Genomic DNA, 21,112 nt, shown 5'->3' with positions numbered 1-21,112 from the left:
TCAGCATCAGGTGTCATAAAGCTGATTCATAATGACACAGTATTTGTCTGATACATCTTTGTATTAATCTGGATTCAGGTCAGATGTTGTAGGTTGATAAGCAGCAGAGAAAGTGCCTGTTTTTCTCTTGTTGATGTTCTTTGGCCCTCCACAGGGCCTCTCCAGTAGAATGTGTAGGTGGAGAAAGTCTTATTTGTTGCTAATGTCACATGCTTCTGCCCTACCCCACTGAGGGTAGGATGTCACTAGGAACAATTCTGCTTATACAGTAGAGCATTAACTTTTTAGGAAAATCTTGGAGTATTCTTACTTACTATACACTGAGAAACTTACTATACTTAAGACATGACTGCAAGTCAAAACTGTAAAAAAAAAAAAAACAAAAAAAAACCACCTGTCTTTTTCTTGGAGATTCAAATTCTGGTCCCAAGGATCATGTGGATAAGGAAGTATATGGCAGTAGGATGAATTTCTTTCATAATTTTATACTCCATTCCAAACGTTGCACATTCAATTGGGTGTTGAATTTCAAAGTTACTTCTTTCATCTTGCTACAACTTCTTTCTTCTTAATGTCTCCCCACTGAAAGCAAAGATAATTCATCTGCATCTGTGGGTATATATCATGCACTGATCACTGTGATACCCAACACCTGCTGTTGACAGAGTAGCTTTATCCCCTAGCCTTTCCCCAAAACTGTATGGAACAAACCTGATGATCTAGAAATTCTATGGCATATGTAGTAAAGTGTATATCATTCTGCTACTTCCTGGGAGTTTTTATTGCTGTTACACAGAGTATATGGTATCCTCTCAGTGAAAACCCTCCATCATTAAAGCCAAAGTTGAGGCCAAGTGTTCTTTATCATGGGAACAGTTCAAATCCACATATAACTTGCTGCAACTATCATATGCTAATTTAAACCTATGAGTTTATTACTAGCTATAAAAGATTTCCATTGAAGAACTTGAAGTCACAAGAGTTAAGGCAGTTGGCATAAATAATATAAGGCAGGGAAAGGAATGTACCAGTCTGAACCAGTGACTCCTTTACACAGTATGCTGTTATTTTGCTAATGGCATAGTTCCATAAACAACACAGTGAATCGTAGACAAATACTCTGCTGAGCCAGATGCCCCTCCTTTAGTGTGCTTTTATATATCTAAATGAAAAATGTTACTTTTTGACTTATTGTAAATGTTTTGTTTAGCCTTTCATTATGTAGTTGTTCATTTAACAAAAACAGAAGGATTTACAGGTATTGCATATGAAGCCTGAATTACACCATTGTTGTCACTATAACCATAATTTACATGTAGAGCCTGTTAAGATTTCAAAACCAAGCATATACAAAAGAGTAAAATGAGTATTAACACTTGCATGATCTTAGTTTGGTATTCTTTGCATATACTATATGATACTTGATCTTTGAGTCCAGTCTTATTTTTCTACAACAAATCTTGCTTACTTAGTCATAGAATAGGCAGTGCGGTTTGAGTGGCCTCTTTATTTTATCTTTAATGAATACTCTCTACCATGCAATTATTGTACCATATTTAAAAATTGGTCTGAATAAGGACTAGTGTTCCTCTTGCTCCTCGGCAGTTTTTTGATCCTAACAAAAGAACTGGGGACCACAACAGAGAAAGCTATAAATGTTCCAGTTGACACACTAGCATAATTGGCAGTCTTGATCTTTGGGATCACACTCTGGTTTTGCTGGGCAGAGGAATGGTTCTGGGACATAGTGATGGAATTTAGCTGCATATTTCTAACAAGCTTACAAAAGGGACCTGTATGCTCTCTTGGCCAACCACTGCCTCCAGAGCCACTGTTTGACCTGCCAATAGCTGGGACAAGAAAATATGTTTAATTTTTGCCAACTGTCTGGCCAACCAGCACATATACAACCAGGCCAAAAATTAGAAAGAAATGATAAAAGTATGAGGAAGCTGGAATATATCACTGAAATATAATTGAGGCATCTAGTGCCCTATATATCTCTTGAGTTAGTATAAATTCAAGAAAGAGTGCTTATAAAAAGGAGCCCTGGTAATCTGTGCTCTTAAAAATTCTCTCCGTTTACATTTCTTATTTACAAAAAATGGATACTTGTTTAGCAAAATAAATGTGGTTTCTGCAGTTAAAATAAATGAACTAAAATGTTAGTTTTCTATTTTTTAAAAGTTAGCAGTTTTCCATTGACAGAAGATGATAATTCAGCTTCTATTCTAAGTTCTCCATTTTTTTTTCTATAGGAGATATGCTTGTCTATGTGCACATTTGTGCAGATCTATCTGCCTTCATGAAATGAACAAATTATATATGCATTTGAACATGTGCGTATATACATACTTACATCTCATATTACATGTACTCATGGCTTAGTTTTGCTTAATTCAACATTTTATTTTTGCTTAATTTAACATTTTATCAAAGAGACTACCAGGGAGCAATTCCACAGATTTTTGGAGAAAGGCAAATATTCTAATGGAAGAGCGTTTATGCTTTAAAGTCCTCCACTGACATAAGTGTGCAAAATGGTGTTCACTGTTTGGCTTTTAATCTGCAACAGTCTATGTGCATTCTGTAGTTAAGTTACATGCTCTGAACTGTTCCAAGAATTCAGTGAGTCTACTCTGAGTGAGCAAAGTTAAGTAGGTGCATAAGTGTTTTCAGGCTTTAGGCTTTATGAGCTTTCATAATTAGTACTCCACAACATTAATTAAAGAGTACTTTAGAAAGAATATAGCTGTTTAAACCTCTTCAGTGGTTTGCATCTTATTCAAGGATCCCAATCAATGCAACACATGGATAATCCATTCAGAAAATGATGCTGTGTTAGTATGATTATAGTTAGATAGAAACTGCATTCATCTTTGCAATTGTATATAACAAAAATAACTTTATAAAGTCACTTCAATTCAAGGATAATTTAATATAAGATGGCAATAATGAAAAACAACATATATGCTCTATTTTATTATAGTTTCTTGCAAGTATTACTATCTGTGGTAATTAGGTATGGTGAAGAGGCAGGATTTCCTAAGGCAAGTAATAAATATCTCTCTTATTTCCACTTTAGCCTTTGGACAGAGTTGGAATTTGTATCTATCTCACTCATTCTCCTGTTATTATATAATTGAGGGAGAATTAAATATAAAGCAATGATTAATAGCAGTGAAATGCTTTTATGAGTAAAAAGACTGAATGACATGTTAATCGTTATGCTTTATCTAATTTGTTTTGAAAATGCTGTCTTAATTTTTGTTGTTCTGTATGCTTTATACGTCTTCCTACTTCATGAAACCATTTCCTACCATGTGACAAATCTGTGTATGATTGAGAATTGTGTTGGACAGTGTGCCATGCCCTGCAGTAGGTCTGCTTAACGCTTAAATACATTTTTAAGTTTTGGACATCACTTGCCTTTTATGCTATCTCTTCTTCATGTATTGAGATAATTTCCAAAAGTGCTGATGAAGAAAATTACCGATATAACAGAAAAGACCCAATAAAAGTTGACATATCTTTCAGTAAGTGAGTGTGCCTTGATCAAAAATAGAATCACTCAGAACAAATTATTTTGAAGCCTAAAGTAGAAAGGATATAATAGTTAAGCACAAAATTACCTCATGGGTCTTCAATCACATGACAATTATAGAAGGAAGAATCTCTGTCCTTTACTGAAAGAGAAAAAAAAAGACCAGGAATAGAAATAGATAGTGACAAACTAAAAGTGAGGAGGGGCTTATCTGTCTCCTGTACTGCTTAAATATTCAGTGCCCAACAGTGCTCTACAGCGATGGGTAAAATACTAAAAAGACCCTGCAAAATAGGGACATCTGTTTGTTTTGTTGTAGTACTTTTCTCAAAGTAACGATGGGTGAACTCAGAGTCATTGCAGACTTGAGCTGTGGAAAGAGATGTAAGGCAAGGCAACAGACAGACCTGGACTGCCAGAGGGAGCAGTACTGCAAAACATTTTTGTGTTAGGAGACAGAGTTCCCAAGACCACAGAAATTCACATCTTAAAAATACTGATGCTGTTACTCCTGTAAGATGGACAGGGACATAAAATTTTGTAGTTCTGCAAATATTTTTTCTCTGTGTATCTCTCTCTGAATTTTCCACTCCATCTCTACTTTGCTTCACATATTTGGCTTAGTTAAATGAACCTCCATTTTATCAGCATGATAATACAGTAATTATTAAACAGGTAAGATTGAATCATCATTTTTTCCTTTGGCTTCGATTCTTTGCCAATGACTGCTGATTATAAATACTATTAGTGAAACAGAAATCAGCACAGTGTACTCGAGTTACTTTTCAAATAAAGGGTTTTTTCAGCATTCAGCTTCCCCATAGGCTTTTAATCAAGGTTATAGGAAAGTCCATAAACTTTCTGCTGAATATTTAACAATCTGGAGGTCATAGCAGACATGAGATCCCAAGGACAAGTGAAATGAGATTGCAATCAGAGGAACAGAGGAGACCTGGAGATAAGTAAAGCTTTGTCCACAGATAATATCTTACAGAACAAACATCAGAGTCACGTTTTCAAGCTTCTTTTGTGAGACTTAATTTTCCCAGTATAAACAGCCATAAAAAAGGGTAAATACAAATGGATGATTGCACTGGATTTTGTCACTGAATTTAATTGAAGTGATGATTGAAATCCAGTCTGAAAAAAATCTAACACACTGAAGACATTTAATTATAATTACGCACATTGTTTTTTAACAGACCTGGTATCCTACTTCTGTAATCCCTTTTTAAAACAAATTCTTATATTATACTGAATTGTAATAACTGTATGTATTTAGTAAAGAACTTTGCTAAATCTTTGTAAGTGCACTATTTTTAACAGTATAGTTGCTACAATGCTTTTATACATAAAAAATGATAAAGTAATCTTGTAAAAACTCTTATCCTGGACTATATAGGAGCTATACAAATACAATTATAATACTCTGCATAATGTAGAGATAGGATATTCAGAAAAATTATCAGTAATGCCAGTCTGACACAGGCATGCATACTTCTGCAGACTCATTGTAGGACCCTATAATTATCTTGCCCTTCCTCATCAAGAACCCTGCTAAAATTAATAAACAGTGTCTCAAGCATGCGTGCTTCCCTCCACAAAAGCATGAAGAAGGCACTGGTAAAAGTATGTAGAGGTTATGAAGAGTTTGTACCGCGGTTTGGCTTTGCAGGAGCAGAGCACAGGCAGTGATGAGAGCTCTCTGTGGGGGCTGCAGGGGCTTAGCGAGCATCTGAGATGATATCAGCTTGCAGTGTCTGCTTTTTTTGGTGATCTTTGGAATTAACAACATTCTCTCCCCATTAATTAGTAGAATTTTAACTGTGCATTTCCTGAAACAGATACATTATGTATTCTTCCTTTGTAACAAAAAATGACTGAAATTTTTAATGCTTGGCAGTGTAGTTTCACAGCTTTCTCTGATCACAAAAGCATTCAGTCTTTGAAAGAAGAGTATGGATATAAATTCCTTTCATAAATCTAAGTTGTCCTATGGCTCTTTATTTGATTTTTTTCCCCTTGTGTGAAAATTATTAAAATATGCTCCCTCAAAAAAATCTCCTGAACTTCAAACTGGGATTTCTATTAATAGAGTAACAAGCTGTATAGCAGTAAATCTGCCTATATGAGGTAGAACGTACTGATAGTATTGATTTTACCTTCATTATTAACATAAAAGAAAACTTGGTGCTAGTTATTCTGTGCTGTTGTTTTTCTTATACCAGATACTGTTAAAGAATCCAGATGTTAGGGACTCTGTAACAATAATTCTGAGCACACTCTGATTTCTAAAATCCCTCTAATGAATAATGGCCGTAATGGCTGGGCTCTTTCTCAGGCACGGTATTGATACTGACATTCATGGCGTCACGCTGGAATGATGAAAAATTAATGTACTTCATGAGTAGATATTTTATGACAAGTTCTTTAAAAGCACCTGAGAAAACACCTGTTTGTGTATTCTCCTTTGCTAGGCTGACCTGATTTAATGAGATAAGACTTCTGCATGGAGTCATGGGGGATGAAGATTACCTTTCCTGTGTGGAACTGAGAGAATATTATCCATAGCCCCCTGGGTTTTGATCATGCTGTCATAACAGGTCTTTGCCACTATGTGTTTTTCATATTGAAAAAAAAAAAAAAAACATTATTTCAGATGTGTTATATTCTTTAAAAATAAGAAAATTTGAATTGTGCAATTTTTAAGACTACTCATAAGATAATAATCAAGCATTTCAACAATGAAACATCTGTGACAATACTGAAAAGTTAATAGAGAGATTGGTTAATAATGAAATAAGCTCAATGCTTTACTTGTAAGAAATTCATGTTTCACTTGAGATTGTACTTTTCAAGATAGAAGTGCTGAAAGTACATGTATTGCAAACATCCATTATATACACTTCGTGCACATACTTTTTTTTCCTTTGCCAATCTAGTAACATGGTGTTATACTTTCAGCACAAGAAAAGATGTTCAGTTATTGATGAAAAAAATTAGAAAATTTGTGTCTTGGATGACTCTTACCCCCACCACATTCAATCTGTCTAGTGAACTTCTCGCAGAAAATGGCTATGTTTTAATTACAGTACTCAATGGAAATATCACAAAGCAAAATCCAGGAAAGGAAATGTTGCTTGTTTGACTGTTAGTTTGCTTTAAATAAAGTTTGTTAAAAATGTATCAACTCTCTAATAGTAAATACCAGGAAAAAAATAAAAGAGGAAAAATAAAGATTTTCTTTTCCTGATGCTAGTAATAAACTCAGTAGCTATCTTACCAGTCTGCTGTAGGATATTTCGAAGTGTAGCTACTGAACTAGTGTCTCCATTTAACAAACCATAATAGTCTTGTTATCTTTGATTAAATATGCTTTTCTGGCAGAGAACAGCAGGTGAATTAAAGATAAGAAAATACAGAAACTTCTCATCTCTTCTAACCGATTTTTATTCAGCTTTATTTGGGGGCGACAGGGTGTTAGTAAATATACTGGTTTCTCAGTCTCTGTAGAACATTAGTTCTATCAATTTAAATATAAGTTTAATGAATGAAATGCATGTACTTAATTTTACGTTCACAAATTTTGTTTACTTATCTATGTATATAAATTCAGAACATATAGAACTTGAATGGTCTTAAAAATGAAGTATTTTGCAAAATTATATTATAAATCAAGATTTTCAACGTGTTTCACAGTACATATGTGCTATCAGTAGTTAATAGCAGTCCTACTTGCTGTTGATGATGCCAACTCAGTCTGGCTTTCTCCAATAGCAACACAGTCACAAACTCAGGTCTTGCCTACTTTTGGAAAATACAGGCTTGGGGTTGCCTATCTGGAAAAAAACCTCAAAGATTCGTGGAGAAAAACATGATTCTGTAAGATCCAAGAAAATAGAAGAAAAGGAAAGAGAAACTGAGATTAGAAAACCCTCAATTTGAAAACTTTATCAGTATCTTTGCAGAATGTTATAAGTGATGTGCTTATGAATAACACATACTCCTTGCAGAGATTTCATATATTCATATGGAAATATTGTTATGCAGTAAGTGCAAGAGATGTCATATGTATGTCTCATATGTGAAGAGTGAAAGTGATCCCTTCAAATGCTGTGTGCTTTTTTGGATTTTCATTTTCCTTTCTCTGAAAATACAGAATAATTTTAAGAAATGTTTATGATTGGAGGATTTCGGGGACAAGATGATTTTGTTGTTGCTTTTTTTTTTTTTTTAAAGATTAGGAAACAATAAATGAAATAATGGAAGATAGAAAAAAATATATAGATAAAACTATTACAGTATGAATCTGAATAACTTGTTCATCTTGGGAGAAATGGTAACTTAAAACTTGCCTCTACAGATACTGTAAGGTAAGTATTAGATATGGATAATAATCAATACCAAAGAAAATATTACTATGTTGATGGAAATGATAGAGTGAGACACTTCCATTCTATTTTCAAAACACTAAAAATATGTATTTATTATCTAGTAATTGTTTAATCTAATAGAGAAGTAAATATTGTGGCTAACAAATTGGTAAAACAGACTATACATCTCAAATGAATAACAGTATCTGAAAACCTGGCAAGGCTGTGACAGGCCTTCCCGATAGCTAAAAAGCAGTAATGAGGGAATGTGTAGCCTTGTCATATTATAAATGTTCATAAATCCTGCATAATGTGACACTGAAAGGGTTTTCAGCAGGATTAAGCAAGGAAGTGCAAAATCATTTATTTCTGAAAAGATAAACTAGACTATAAAAATATGCAGGACGACATCCTATCAGCATCTTTAAGAACTTTATTTAGACCACGATCTTCATATCTGATCAATGTTCGTAAATAAGGATGTGTTTGAATTACAGGGTGTATGAAAACTTCCCCAGTGCATAAAGTTTGACACTGTGTAAATGCCCATTTAGCCATTTATCTTGACATAATACAGCGAATACGTGGCACAGAAGTTGGATTTTGTACTGGAAAATAGAGTGGACACCTTCCTGTATTCTCAGTCTGTACTCAAGGTGTGTAGTCTCCCATAAGGTTTTCATCAATATGAATGATAACTTGAAATAATGCCTCTTTTTCAAGATAGGACAGGGAAGAGAAAATCGTGATTTCTCTTTGCCCTTAGTTGTATTCCATACTCAAATGTCTCATTTTCCATGTCTCAAATGAGAAATAACAAACAAACAAGCAACCAAAACCTGTTTTTGCATAGGTAGCTAGAAAGACAGGAAAAAATATGTATCCAAATTGTAATGTGAAGTGGTTGTCTGATAAATGAGTCATGAAAGTATGAAAATGTGTGATACATAGTGAGAAAACTGGCTGGTACTTACTTGTAGAAGGGCAGCCAAGCAATGGAAATAACAAGAATTTTCAGAAATGAATTTGAGAGTTCAGTAAACACATTTCTCAAATATCTTCTTCATGATAATATTTTTAAACATTCATCATAGCTGTTAATTATAATTAAATAATTTTCTAGATAGCCAAACGCAAATAATGTTTACATCAAAGTAACATAAGAAAAGGTTTATAAGGAGTTTTACATGATTTCTCTTGCCCTGTGTAGTAGTTGGATTTTTCTAGCAGTTATGAGAAAAATGAATCTGTTTTGTTTTATAAAGAAAAAATTTGTTTATTTGTTTTAGAGGCAAATATTAAACAATTTATTAAAAAAACACGCCTCTCCAAATCTACTCTCAATAGTAGAATTTTTTAAAGATACTATAGAAGATATGGAGACTTGAAGATCAAACCCCCAATTCCCACAAGTACGTAAGATGAAACTAGGAATAGTCCACACACACACACACACACACACACACAAAAGAAAGAAATCCTCAAATGTATTTTTCAAAGCTTTGCTGACATTTTTCATTTTCCCAGTCTTTCGTTTGATATCATTCATTCTCATTATTCTGAAACAGAAATCCAGCAGTAGCATCTCTTCCTAGACTTCCTAGAGAGAGTGCTATGTGCTGTCACCTATGTCTGAGAGCAAAATAATAATTAAAAAAATAAAGTGATATATGTAAAATTTATAGGAGGAAAAGATGCCTTTCATAAAAATTTAGTCAAAAGATCGGCAAACCCACTCATCTGAAATGGTTAGAAAAGCTTTTGGAATAACAGCCATAGAGAATATTTTCCTGAATTTTGGCAAGAGAGAATTGTGACTGACTGAACTTACTGTCCAACTGCAAATGTTCACTCGACACAATATTACTGCCAGCATTAGAAAATCATTTACTGTGCTATCCGAGTAGTAAATGTGACAGTGAAAATTGGAGTTGAGAGCTATAAGGCTTGCCAGGGACACATAGTATTATCCTATGGATCTTAATTTTCTCAGTTTCTTTTGGGCTTAGGATTTTTTTGGTGTGCTTTTGGTAGCTGCCTGTTCATTTTGGTAACTTTGTTCTCCTAGTTGCTGTCTTTTTCCCCTTCAAAAAATCTCCCACAAAATCCATGTTCTTTATGACTTTAAAATATCAATGTTAATGACTTTTAAGCAGTTATGGGAGTTATTAATTTGACTAAACATAGAAACGTTTATTAGAGCATACAAACTCTATTTCAAATGACAAAGCAATCTTATTTTTGAATGGAGTATTTATCATTGTCTTTATAAACAGAAAGGTCAATTACATTAACTTTTAAAAAAGAAAATTAACAACTTTTGGTATTAGCCAGAAGTAATCAGATTAGATATGTTTAATCGTACATACAAATAGAAAATAATACAAGCCATTTATATGGCTGTGAATTTAAATTTCATGTTGTGCAACTTTGAACAGATTTTTGAATTATTAATTTAAGAAGTCCTGGTACCATAGGCTAATCATACTAATTAATTTAAACTGAAAATGGAAAGATTTTTCACCATCATATAAAACTTCAGTTGAAGAGAAGATAGTCTGTTAGACCAACTTTTGCAGGAAAATAAATTAAACCCCGTCAGAGAAACATGAAGCTCTTGGGTGATGTTGGGTCGAGAAAGAAAATATTCTTGAAGGAGTGAGCTAAAAATTGATCCATGTATACTATGCTTAAGGAAAAAAAGGAAACCTTTAAATAATTAAAACTTGCCATTTTCTATCCTTGATTTTTACTTTCTTCCTATATATTGTATTTCCTCTTAAATCACTGTGAATTTTTCTCCAACGTGTTCACAGACACAAGAACATAAAGCTGCACTCTACCTCCTAATGCTTAAATTAAAATTAATATGGTCTTGAAATGTGGAAAGCATGGATATACATTCCTGCCTTTTCAGAATGAGAAAATGCTCTTATTCATTCAGCACTGGCAATTAGCTGTATTGTAATTCTAGGTAAGTTCTCTGAATGCCAGCCTAGAGATGCGTACCTACTGTCTATTTTAATGGGTTTTGTGCCCATGAAATTGTTGACGTGTTAGACATATACTTAAGGATTTAAATTAATCTTTTGTCATTACTTTATTTGAGTTTCAAGATGGGGGAAAAAATAATTTTAAAAAAGCTGTTACTTTTATGTCTTCCTGCTGGAATTCTGGAACTCGTGATTGTAATTTCAAGTTAGATTTTTCAAAACTTTCTACAGTATTCATACCATAATGCATGCTTTGTGGGAAAAGAAAGAATGTGTTCATACCTGTGTTAGAAGGGAAGAGTTCCTGATTTTATTTCTTAGCAAAATTTAGAGAAGTCATTAATTATCTCACATAATAACCAATTTTTACATAGCTTTTCATTTTTACATGAACTGTGTGAAAATCCCATGTGTTCTGTACCTTTGCTAACATTTGGAAATCATATGGCCTTGTTACAATTCCCCTCAGGGAATTCACTTTTTGTTAAATGTGAGTAAAGAGTAGTATCTGATTGGCTGTGTTTTCAGTTTTCCAGGCTTGTTAAGTGACACTTCCTTTGGAGTGCAGTTTTGCTTTGTGATTACAGCTTTCATAGCATGGACTATTATTTCATCAGCAGAAGAGAAATATAGTTAATTTATTTCAATGATGGCAGTACCTGGTAGCTGACAATTAGGCCTTTTTAAGCTATTGTATCACTGTTTTCTTTGGTGTAGCTTTCTTCTTTATGCTGTGAGTAGATGTCATCTGAAGACAAATTAATAATTTGTTATCATTTGCTGAAGGAAGAAAGAAGAGATCTGGCAACTAGCTAAATGAACAGGACCACTGCAATGGTAGAAAACAAGTAAATATCACTAACAGTCAACCCTTGAAATATACTGGTAGAATGCAAGCAAACTGAAATAGTTTTCCATAATTGTTTATCACCTGCAGTACATTAATAATAGATAAACATTCAGTGATGCTTTCAAGTTATTTTTGTTCTTTCAGTGTGATTAGGGAGAGTATCCATATTCTGAAGTGGAGCATAATTCCAAAGCCTTATCTTGCAGCAGGACAAACAAGAGTCATCATTCATGTTACTGTGTATGTGAGAAGGCCTGTATGTAAGCCCCAATTACTTACATACATAAGAGATTATTTAATACGTGCTCCAGTTTCTAAAGAATAGGAGAATCTAAGGTAGCTGGTGTCCAGTGTCCCTTGAACTTTTAAGTGAGTTTCTTTTTGTTTCTGTGCAAATACTCCCTTCCAAATGATGTGCATTATAATATCACTTGCAGAGGCCAAGATATCCCTATTTAAGATGCTGAATCTTTTCAGAATGATCAACAAAGTTCTTGTTTCGTTCTGAGTTCAACAGGATTTTGATCAGGAAGTTATTAGCTTGAGGTAAAAGTGGCTCTTGTTAGAAAGGACTTTGTATTCTGTGGGATTTGGTTTTGTCATGCAGAAGGACTTGCTCGTAGAGGACACAGTAAAGCTATTTAGTTAGGTGTAGTTAGCTGTCTGACTGCTGCTTTTAATTAAATCAACCACAAGCCAAACAACTTGGCTCATTTCCATAGTCTTGTTTCTCAGAGGTTTTTGTGTGTGTATGTTTTTTTCCCCCCAGTTTGCCAGAGGATAATCTGAATGCTACACTTTGTGTTTTTGACTAAATAGCACACAGCTTTACTCTTGTTAGTTTTGTTAATCATACATAATCTGATAACCAATTTAGATATTCTCCCTCAATTTTGCTTTTTTTACAGTCCTTAATAAATGTAATCACTTGTATTATTAGTATAGGGGAAAAAAAAAAAAGGAAGAGTGGAAACGGGAATGGGTGGCCTGGGAATAATATAGGGATGCTGTCCAGATGTACAGGGATGGTGTCAGGAAAACCAAGGTGCAGATGGAATTAAATTTAGTGAGGGATGTAAAAAACAAGAGATTCTTTAGATACACTGGCAAAAGAGACAAACAAAGGAGAGTGTCCACCTTCTGATGAATGAAAAGAGAAAGCTGGCTTTCTCAGACATGGAGAGGTCTGGGGTACTTAATGAGTTCTTCGCTTCAGTCTTCACAGCCAGTCAGGCTTCTCATGCCTCTAGTGTCCCTGAACTTCTAAGCAGGGACCAGGGGAGCAAAATACCTCTCAGTGTAAGAGCTGAGCAAGTCTGAGACCACCTCATGAGGCTAAATATATACGATCTATGGGGCCAGATTACATATATCCCAGGATTCTGAAAGAGCTGCCTGATGTGGTTGTCAAGCTGTCCTCCATCATATTTGAAAAATCATGGTTGTCAGGCAAAGTCCCAGTTGACTAGAAAAACATCATTCCCATATTCGAGAAAGGGAGAAAGGATGATCTAGGGAACTGCAGGCTGGTGAGCTTCACATCTGTGCCCAGAAAGAACATGGAGTGGGTCCTCCTGGAGGTGATGCTAAGAAACATGTGAGATGTGGAGGTGATCTGAAACAGCCAGCATGGCTTTGCCAAGGGCAGATCATGCCTGACCAGTCTGGTGGCCTTCTATGATGGAGTGGCAGCATCAGTGGGCAAAGGAAGGACAACTGATGTTGTCTACCTAGACTTGTACAAGGCCTTTGATATGGTTCCACGCCTTATTCATACTTATAAATTGAAGGCTGGACTATAAGGTGCATAAAGAGTTGTTTGGATATCATAGCCAGAGGGTTGTTGTCATTGGCTCTGTGCCCAAGTGGAGGCTGGTCACGAGTGGTGTACCCCAGGGGTCTGTCTTCGGACTGGTGCTCTTCAACATCTTTATCAATGACATAGACAGCGGGACTAAGTGTGCCCTTGGGATATTTGCTGTTGACACCAAGCTGAGTGGTGCAGGTGACACAACAGAAGGGAGGTACACCATCCAGAAGGATCTGTGCATGCTTGGAAAGCGGGCACATGAGAATCTGAGAACCAAATTAAGTTTAACAATCACAGAATCACAGAATTGTAAGAGCTAAAAGGGACTTCTAGAGATCATCTAGTCCAATCCCCCTGCCAAAGCAGGCTCCCTAGACCAGTTTGCACAGGTAGGCATCCAGGTGAGTCTTGAATATCTCCAGAGAAGGAGACTCCGCAACCCCCCTGGGCAGCCCATTCAAAAGCTCCATCACCCTTACTGTGAAAAAGTTTTTATGCACATTTGTGAGGAACTTCCTGTGCTCCAGTTTGTGGCCATTTCCCCTTGTCATATCAACACACACCACTAAAGAGAGTCTGGCCTCATCCCATTGTCTCCTGCACCTTAGATATTTATCAACATTGATCAGAACCCCTCTCAGTCTTCTTTTCTCAAGGCTGAACAGACCCAGGCCACTCAGCCTTTCCTCATAAGAGAGGTGCTCCAGGCTCTTTATCATCTTCATGGGCCACTGCTGGACTCTTTCCAGGAAATCCCTGTCTTTTTTGTACTGGGGAGCCCAAAACTGGGCACAGTACTCCAGGTGAGGCCTCACCAGGGCAGAGTAGAGGGAAAGGATCACCTCCCTTGGCCTGCTGGCCACACTCTGTTTAATGCACCCTAGAATGTCACTGGTCTTAGCCACCAGGGTGCACTGCTGGCTCATGGCCAAACTGTTGTCCACCAGAACACCCAGGTCCCTCTCTGCAGAGCTGCTCTCCAGCAGATCATGTGTTGCAATTGGCTCAAAGCAATCCTGGATACAAGTATGGACTTGGAAAAAGAACTCATTGAGAGCAGATCTGCTGAGAAGGATATGGGGGTCCAGATGAACAAAAAGCTGGACATGAGCCAGAGGTTTGCCATTGCAGTGCAGAAAGCCAACATTCTGATGCAGCCATATTCTAGGCTGCATCAGAAGAGGAATGGCCAGCAGGGGCAGGGAGGTGATTGTTCCCCTCTACTCTGCTCTTGTGAGAACCCATCTGTAGTATTGTGCCAAATCTGGGGTCCCCAGTAGAGGAGGAATGTGGAGCTGTTGCGGCAGTTCCAGGAGATGATCAGAAGGCCATGAAGATGGTCAAAGGGATGGAGCACCTCTCCTATGAAGGAAGGTTAAGGGAGCTGGACTTTTTTAGCTTGGAAAAGTGAAGGTGCTGGGGAAACATCATTTGCAGCCTTCCAGTGCTTGAAAGGAACGTACAAACAAGAGGGAGACCAACTTTTTACATGGTCTGATAGCAGTAGGACAGGGGAGAAAGGCTTTAAAAGAGGGGAGATTTAGGTTAGATGTGAGGAAGAAATTTTTTACTCAGAGGGTGGTGGGTCAATAGAACAGGTTGCCCAGAGTGGTTGTGGATGCCCCAGATCTGGAAGCATTCAAGGCCAGGTTGGATGGGATCCTGGGCAGCCTGATCTAGTGGTTGGCAACCCTGCCCATAGCAGGGGATTGGAACTAAATGATCTTTAAGGTCACCTCCACCATAAGTCATTCTATGATTCTATGATTAACCTTGAATACAACAACTTCAGTGAGTCTAATGAATTATTCATGCTATTATCCACCCTGAGAGTCATCAAATCGCTCTGTGCTGTCTGCAAAGTGCAGTTTACCAAAAAATGATAGCTCAGTAAATTATATTTGTATATTTGAACATTAAACTGAAGACAGTACTGTGAAAAGCCATTGGTGAAAATACCTGTATAATCCATGTAGAAACAAGGTCCTGCATGTCATTTCCTAATTCACTTGCAGCCATAATTCATTTAATAATTTGTTGGCAACGAATAGATTGATAGACAAAAATCATTTAATATTCAAAATTTGTGTAGCAGCAATAGAAGATATAATCACTACAAGTGCTAGTTTTATTCTTTTTTTTTTTTTACAAAGAAGCTATCTTTTTGATTTCTTGAGTTCAGTACAATATCCTGAAGTATGAAGTGGCCTTTTTCTCTACTATATGCATTTGCTTTTTTTTTTTTTTTTTTTAAGATAGAATCCAAAATGTTACTTGCTCTTCACTGTGCAAACTGTCTAATTCTGGAAGGAAAGTGACTATTTGAAAATCTTGGTTGAGACTAGTACTGACATTTTCATTGACAATAACATTTTCTCTCTTCAAATTGTTTTTCTCAGCATTAGATTTTCAGATAAACCCCCTTCACAAAGATTTCCTTCTTTTTTTGAGTAGACTGCTTTTTACCAGGATAGGCCTAACGTGATAAGTCAAGGTCTGAATACAGAATTGCATTCTTCATTCCAGAACTCTTCTTTGGTAGCTGAAAGATATGTACATCTTTGTACATAGACAGTCTTTGCTTTCTCTGTGATCTGTTCATTGCCTAGACCTTAGCACAGAGTTAGTTCACCATGACTGTCTGGTATGTGTTTGCCTTTTTGCCTTATGCTTCATCTTAGAGATCCTCTTTCATACAGTTTGCACTAAGAAATTAAGATGACTTATTCCATTTCTTTGTTACAGAGGAAGATGTTTCATCATGCAGAGGGAACTTTATGTCTGTGAAATTCCTTAGCAAAGGAAACAAAAATTTTAGGGGAACTAGCAAAATTGTTCTAGTGGAAATTGGATTTTTTTTTTTTTTTTTTTGGTAATATAAGTATTGTAGCAGTAGTTTTTTAGTAACATATCTATTATATAGATTGCATATGTTATAGATTAGCTCATTCCAAAGTAATGGGATAAGCGCAGGAATTGTCCATTTCTCAATATGATGAGTTATCTGTGTATCTGCAAGAAATTGTTATCTCAAGACCACTTGCAAAGCAAAATTGAATAGAATTGGAAGGCGAATTGGAAAAGGACAAAGCCAAAAAAGGCATCGTTAATAAAAGAAACTGAGATGTCAACTGTTGAATGTACATATATATACAGATCGAGATACAGCACTATGTAGTCCACATGTGCATATAAGCTTTTCTACTACACTCTATATGAAAGAATTCCCTATCCAGGCTAGAAATAAGACAAAAGCATTAAGATAATATAATACTTTTAAAAAGTGTGTTTGGTGGGTGGAAGTATAATCATTTATTCTAATTCATGTGGTCAGCAGTATCATATTCTTGTATTAAATGGATTCATCCAAATTTATGAATATAATCAAAACTGTAAAATGTAAAGGCTATTATCTTATATAGTCTTGTTCTTTTCTACCTGTGATCACCTTGTTATTCCTAATATACTAATTCTCCATCTGCAATTCTTTTGCACTGCTAATTTTCAGAATATGACCATATCACCTTTGGAGCTCAACAAAAGTTTACCTGGGTTACCTCATTTAAGTGAGATAAAATAACAAACATACAAACAGAAAAAAACAACTAAACCAAAGAATTAAATGAATCATTTCTGTAGATTATTTCTTTTACTATTAAGATATTTCCTCCCATTCTATAACATTTTTATGATGAGCAAAATTTCTATTGGCAAAAAGGTTAAGTCAATACTTTGGAGATAAATAGTATTATTTAAAGCATTTGGAAAAAAAAATACTTTTCTTTGTAGAGATACACAACTGTCAGATATCATACGGAGCCTTCTGTATTCCAGACAATATCATTTTAAAATTATAAGCTCTGAAATCAGTCAGAAGATGTTCTAAAAGCACCAAGTAGTCAAAACACAGTACTGAAATTAGCTCTACTAAGAAAAGGCAAATAAAAACTGTTCCATAATGGCAGACTTCAAAAACGCCTGATGGAACACACTTTCTTAAGTAACACACAGAACACTCCAGTTGTCTGCAAAATAGAAAATGCTGCATTTGCCCTTTGAGTACATACAGTGATATTAATTCAAGTTGAAAATATACTATTTATTTCTGTAGTCCTACCTTCCTTCTAGTCCAGATGGTGGCTAGAGAATTCAGAAGTGTTGTGACTAAAAGTCTCTTGGCAAAAGTACAAACTCATGCAAAAATAAATAAATAAATAAAATTGTTCATTATATACAAAATTCTATCTATTCTATTTAATTTTGGCACCTCTAGAACTAGAAAGCTGCACCTGTACTTGGATGTTCAAGTGGTCAAAGTGATCAATCAGCTGTTCGTGAGCATTTGGCTTTAAATTATGTGGCTATTTCAAAATTAGTGCATTGTTGTATTAGATCTATAAAAATCATAATTAATGCTGCAAGTGTAGTACACAAGGAAAAGATGTGACTCAGATCATGGAAGTCTTTAGAGATTTATCATAATTATGAGATACTGTGAGTTATGAAGTATTAGGAACTAAATCCATAAAATACATGGGTTTTGCCCTGAGCATTTTTAGTGGGTTAAAAGACATTTCACAGACAAAAGCAATTAGAGAGTATGTTTGGAAATGGGTAATACCATCTTGATGTGGCTCTGAAGATGCCAGAGGGTTCAATTTGAATCTTTTTGATGTTTCAAATTTTAGTTAATGATAAATCTTTTTCTGCAGGAGTTCTTCATCTATGTATGTCAGGCAGCAAAATTATGTCTGTGTCCTTCTCCAACACCTCCCTTCCCCCTTCCCCTTCTTCTTTCTAAGCATTATGAATAGTTACTACAATTAAGAAATATCATTTTAAAATATTAGTAATAAATATGACAAAGAAGTTATATCAATGACTGCAAATAAGTCAACAGCTTAAAGTAGAATTAGCATATTCAACCTTACTGAGATGCCCTTCAAGATGTGAGGTCTTGGATAGCACACAGATAATGTCATTAGAGTCCTTAAAAATCATGGAAACTTCAGGCTATATGGAACAGTAATATCTCACTACTGCTCATAGAATAGCATCCATAGCTTCTCTGGGCAGCTGTTCCAGTGCCTCACTACCCTCACAATACAGAATATTTTCCTAATATCTTATAAAAATCTACCATCTTTTAGTTTAAAACTACTTCCCCTTGTAATGAATGGCTTCACCCCCAGCTTTTCTGCAGGCTCCCTTTAGGTATAGGAATGCTGCTACAAGGCCTCCCTGCAGCCTTCTGTTCTCCAGGCTGAAAAACTCCAACTCTCTCAGACTATCTTAATAGCAGAGGTTTTCCGCAGCCCTCTGAGCATCCTCATGGCCTCCTCTGGACTTGCTCTAATAGATCCATGTCCTCCTGGGGGCTCCAGACCTGAAAATGGTACTTCAGGTGAGGTCTCACAAGAGCAGAGTAGAGAGAGGGAATCACCTCACTTAACCTGCTTGTCATGCTGCCTTTGATATAGCCCAGCACGTAGCTGGCAATAACTCATCATTTCTGCAATAACTTTTGTAACTGCATTATTATTGCAATAACTCATTAGTTTTCCATATGCAAATAGAGTTGAAGATTTGAACCTTTTACTGTAAAAGGAGATTAAAAACTCCTCTCTAATACAATAAAATCATTATTTCTTAATTCTTTTTCCAGACATCATCCCTTTATTTGGATGACAATTTTCAGAAGCCTAGATGCTCTTTCAAAAAAATCCAGCTGAACATGTTACTGAATCTCTCTTACATCAAATTATAGGAGAGCAAAAATATAAAGCTGGAATACGCAATGAAGAGTAAATTCCCAACTCCAGTTGCCCTTGTTTAAGACCTATTTTGACTTGCATTTTAACTCTCTTTTTTCAGAATCCCCAAACAACTGATTACTGTTTAATGAAAACAGAAACATGAAAGCAATTGTGCTAATGCAAGCCAAAGTTTCACAAAGTCCAATAGTCTGCTACTAGTTTTCTTGATAGGTGTGTGTTCAAGGAAGATTATGAAGGATATGAAGGATATATCTACTTATATTCTCAAGGTCATCAACTGTATTCAGGCAAGTTTCTGAACCTGATATGGTTTGTTTAGCAATCCCCTACAGACCTCTCTTCCAAGTACTGCTAAAAGTGCTCAGAATTTATGTTGCATGTTTTAAGCAATTTTGAAATATCATTGATAATTATTTGGTAAGTGACATCACTCACAGAAAGTAAAAAAGATAAAATTCCATTAGTTTTTGAGGTGAGGTAGGAAAAATATATTGTTAGAAGATGTCTGTAGACATGTTCATGGGCTGCAGTACAAACCATACTCAACAAGCTGATGGACACACTCAGTCACGTACAACTGCCTGGTATATGGTTGTCAAAGGCCTTGGTCTGTGCTGGAAGCGGACATATTTACCTCTCACATTTACAGATGGGTCAGGACTGAGGTCACTAACAACAGAGTGAAAGAAATCTAGGCTTTGCCTGCTAGCACTGTACCTTGGGAGGCAGCTCTGTTCTGCCTGCATTCAGTTTCTAATGCTCCTTGATCCTGACTCTGTTATAAATAATCAGAAATATTCATTAGAGAATGGCAGTGGCTTTGGAGAAGTGATGTAGTGTATATTATATAAGGAAAAATACATCCAATTTTCATAACTCCTTGCAAATTGTATTGGAAAGCCTTCAGCTGAATATATTCACATCCTGCTTTAAGAAATGCCACAAATAATGTGATGAGCTGAACTACCCTCAAATAATTCAGCTCATGTAGATACTTCACAGTGCAGAAGGTTATCAGTTCTATTTTCAAATGGATAGAGCATATTGAAATGTTTGAAAAAAAAAAAAAACACTTTAAGGTCAGATATCACTATTAAAGTCGTAAAGTCATATAGATTGAAGAGTGCTTACATGGTATTACTTTGTTTTTTCTTTTTCTGTGCCTTTCTGCTTTTCTATGTAAGTTTGAATCTTTATTAACAGCATGGAAAATGTTACTTTTCCAGATACTTGATGAAAAAAATGTGACTTCCAGCTCTGATATCACAGCATGGTCAGTTGCTACAGATTCTAAAGAACAATGCATTCTTCATTTTTCATATGTATTCACATTTAATAAAGGGTGTTTAAGGAAGGATTCCAAGTATTAATGTTGAATTTTGAATTTTTGAGGTGACTGTTTCAGTTATTTTCCATTTATTCTTGTAAAACCTGTTAAATTTCCTCTTCTTTTATTTAGTTAGTTAGTTAGTTTTCTTGGCAGCCATAAATGAAAGAAACACTTGGTTTTGGAACTCCTACTGCTGCTTTTTTTTCACATTCCCATAACACATTTGCAAGCTAATAGTTTAATAAAACAAATAAATTGAGGCATAGCAAGGAATACAAGATTCAAAGGCTTATTCAGGCTATGTTATGGTCTATAAAACAGCATACAAGCTCTCAAGTTCTCATAGGAACTCTATGTAAAATTCTCTTTTCTGTCCAGGGCAAAGTAGCTATTAATTTTTATCTAACAAATCTCTTCCTTCAATTTCAGCCTTTG

General features: G+C 35.6%; 1 protein-coding gene and 1 long non-coding RNA gene across 2 annotated transcripts in view; one reads left to right on the top strand and one right to left on the bottom strand.

The window, feature by feature from the left end:
* Positions 1-21,112, top strand: part of PCDH11X (protocadherin 11 X-linked) — a 454,279-nt gene that overhangs the window by 336,878 nt on the left and 96,289 nt on the right. The window lies entirely within an intron of this gene.
* LOC107052056 overlaps positions 1-21,112 on the bottom strand; it is a 53,843-nt gene that overhangs the window by 24,215 nt on the left and 8,516 nt on the right. Inside the window, exons 2-3 of the long non-coding RNA XR_001464179.4 lie at positions 3,633-3,686; positions 395-582 (exon numbers count right to left, since the gene is read on the bottom strand). This is a non-coding gene — a long non-coding RNA (uncharacterized LOC107052056). The remainder of the gene's footprint in view (positions 1-394; positions 583-3,632; positions 3,687-21,112) is intronic.

The sequence above is a fragment of the Gallus gallus genome, chromosome 4 (assembly GCF_016699485.2).
Source record: "Gallus gallus isolate bGalGal1 chromosome 4, bGalGal1.mat.broiler.GRCg7b, whole genome shotgun sequence".
Classification (NCBI taxonomy): Eukaryota; Metazoa; Chordata; class Aves; order Galliformes; family Phasianidae; genus Gallus; species Gallus gallus.
This window is presented reverse-complemented; position numbering and strand designations above follow the sequence as displayed.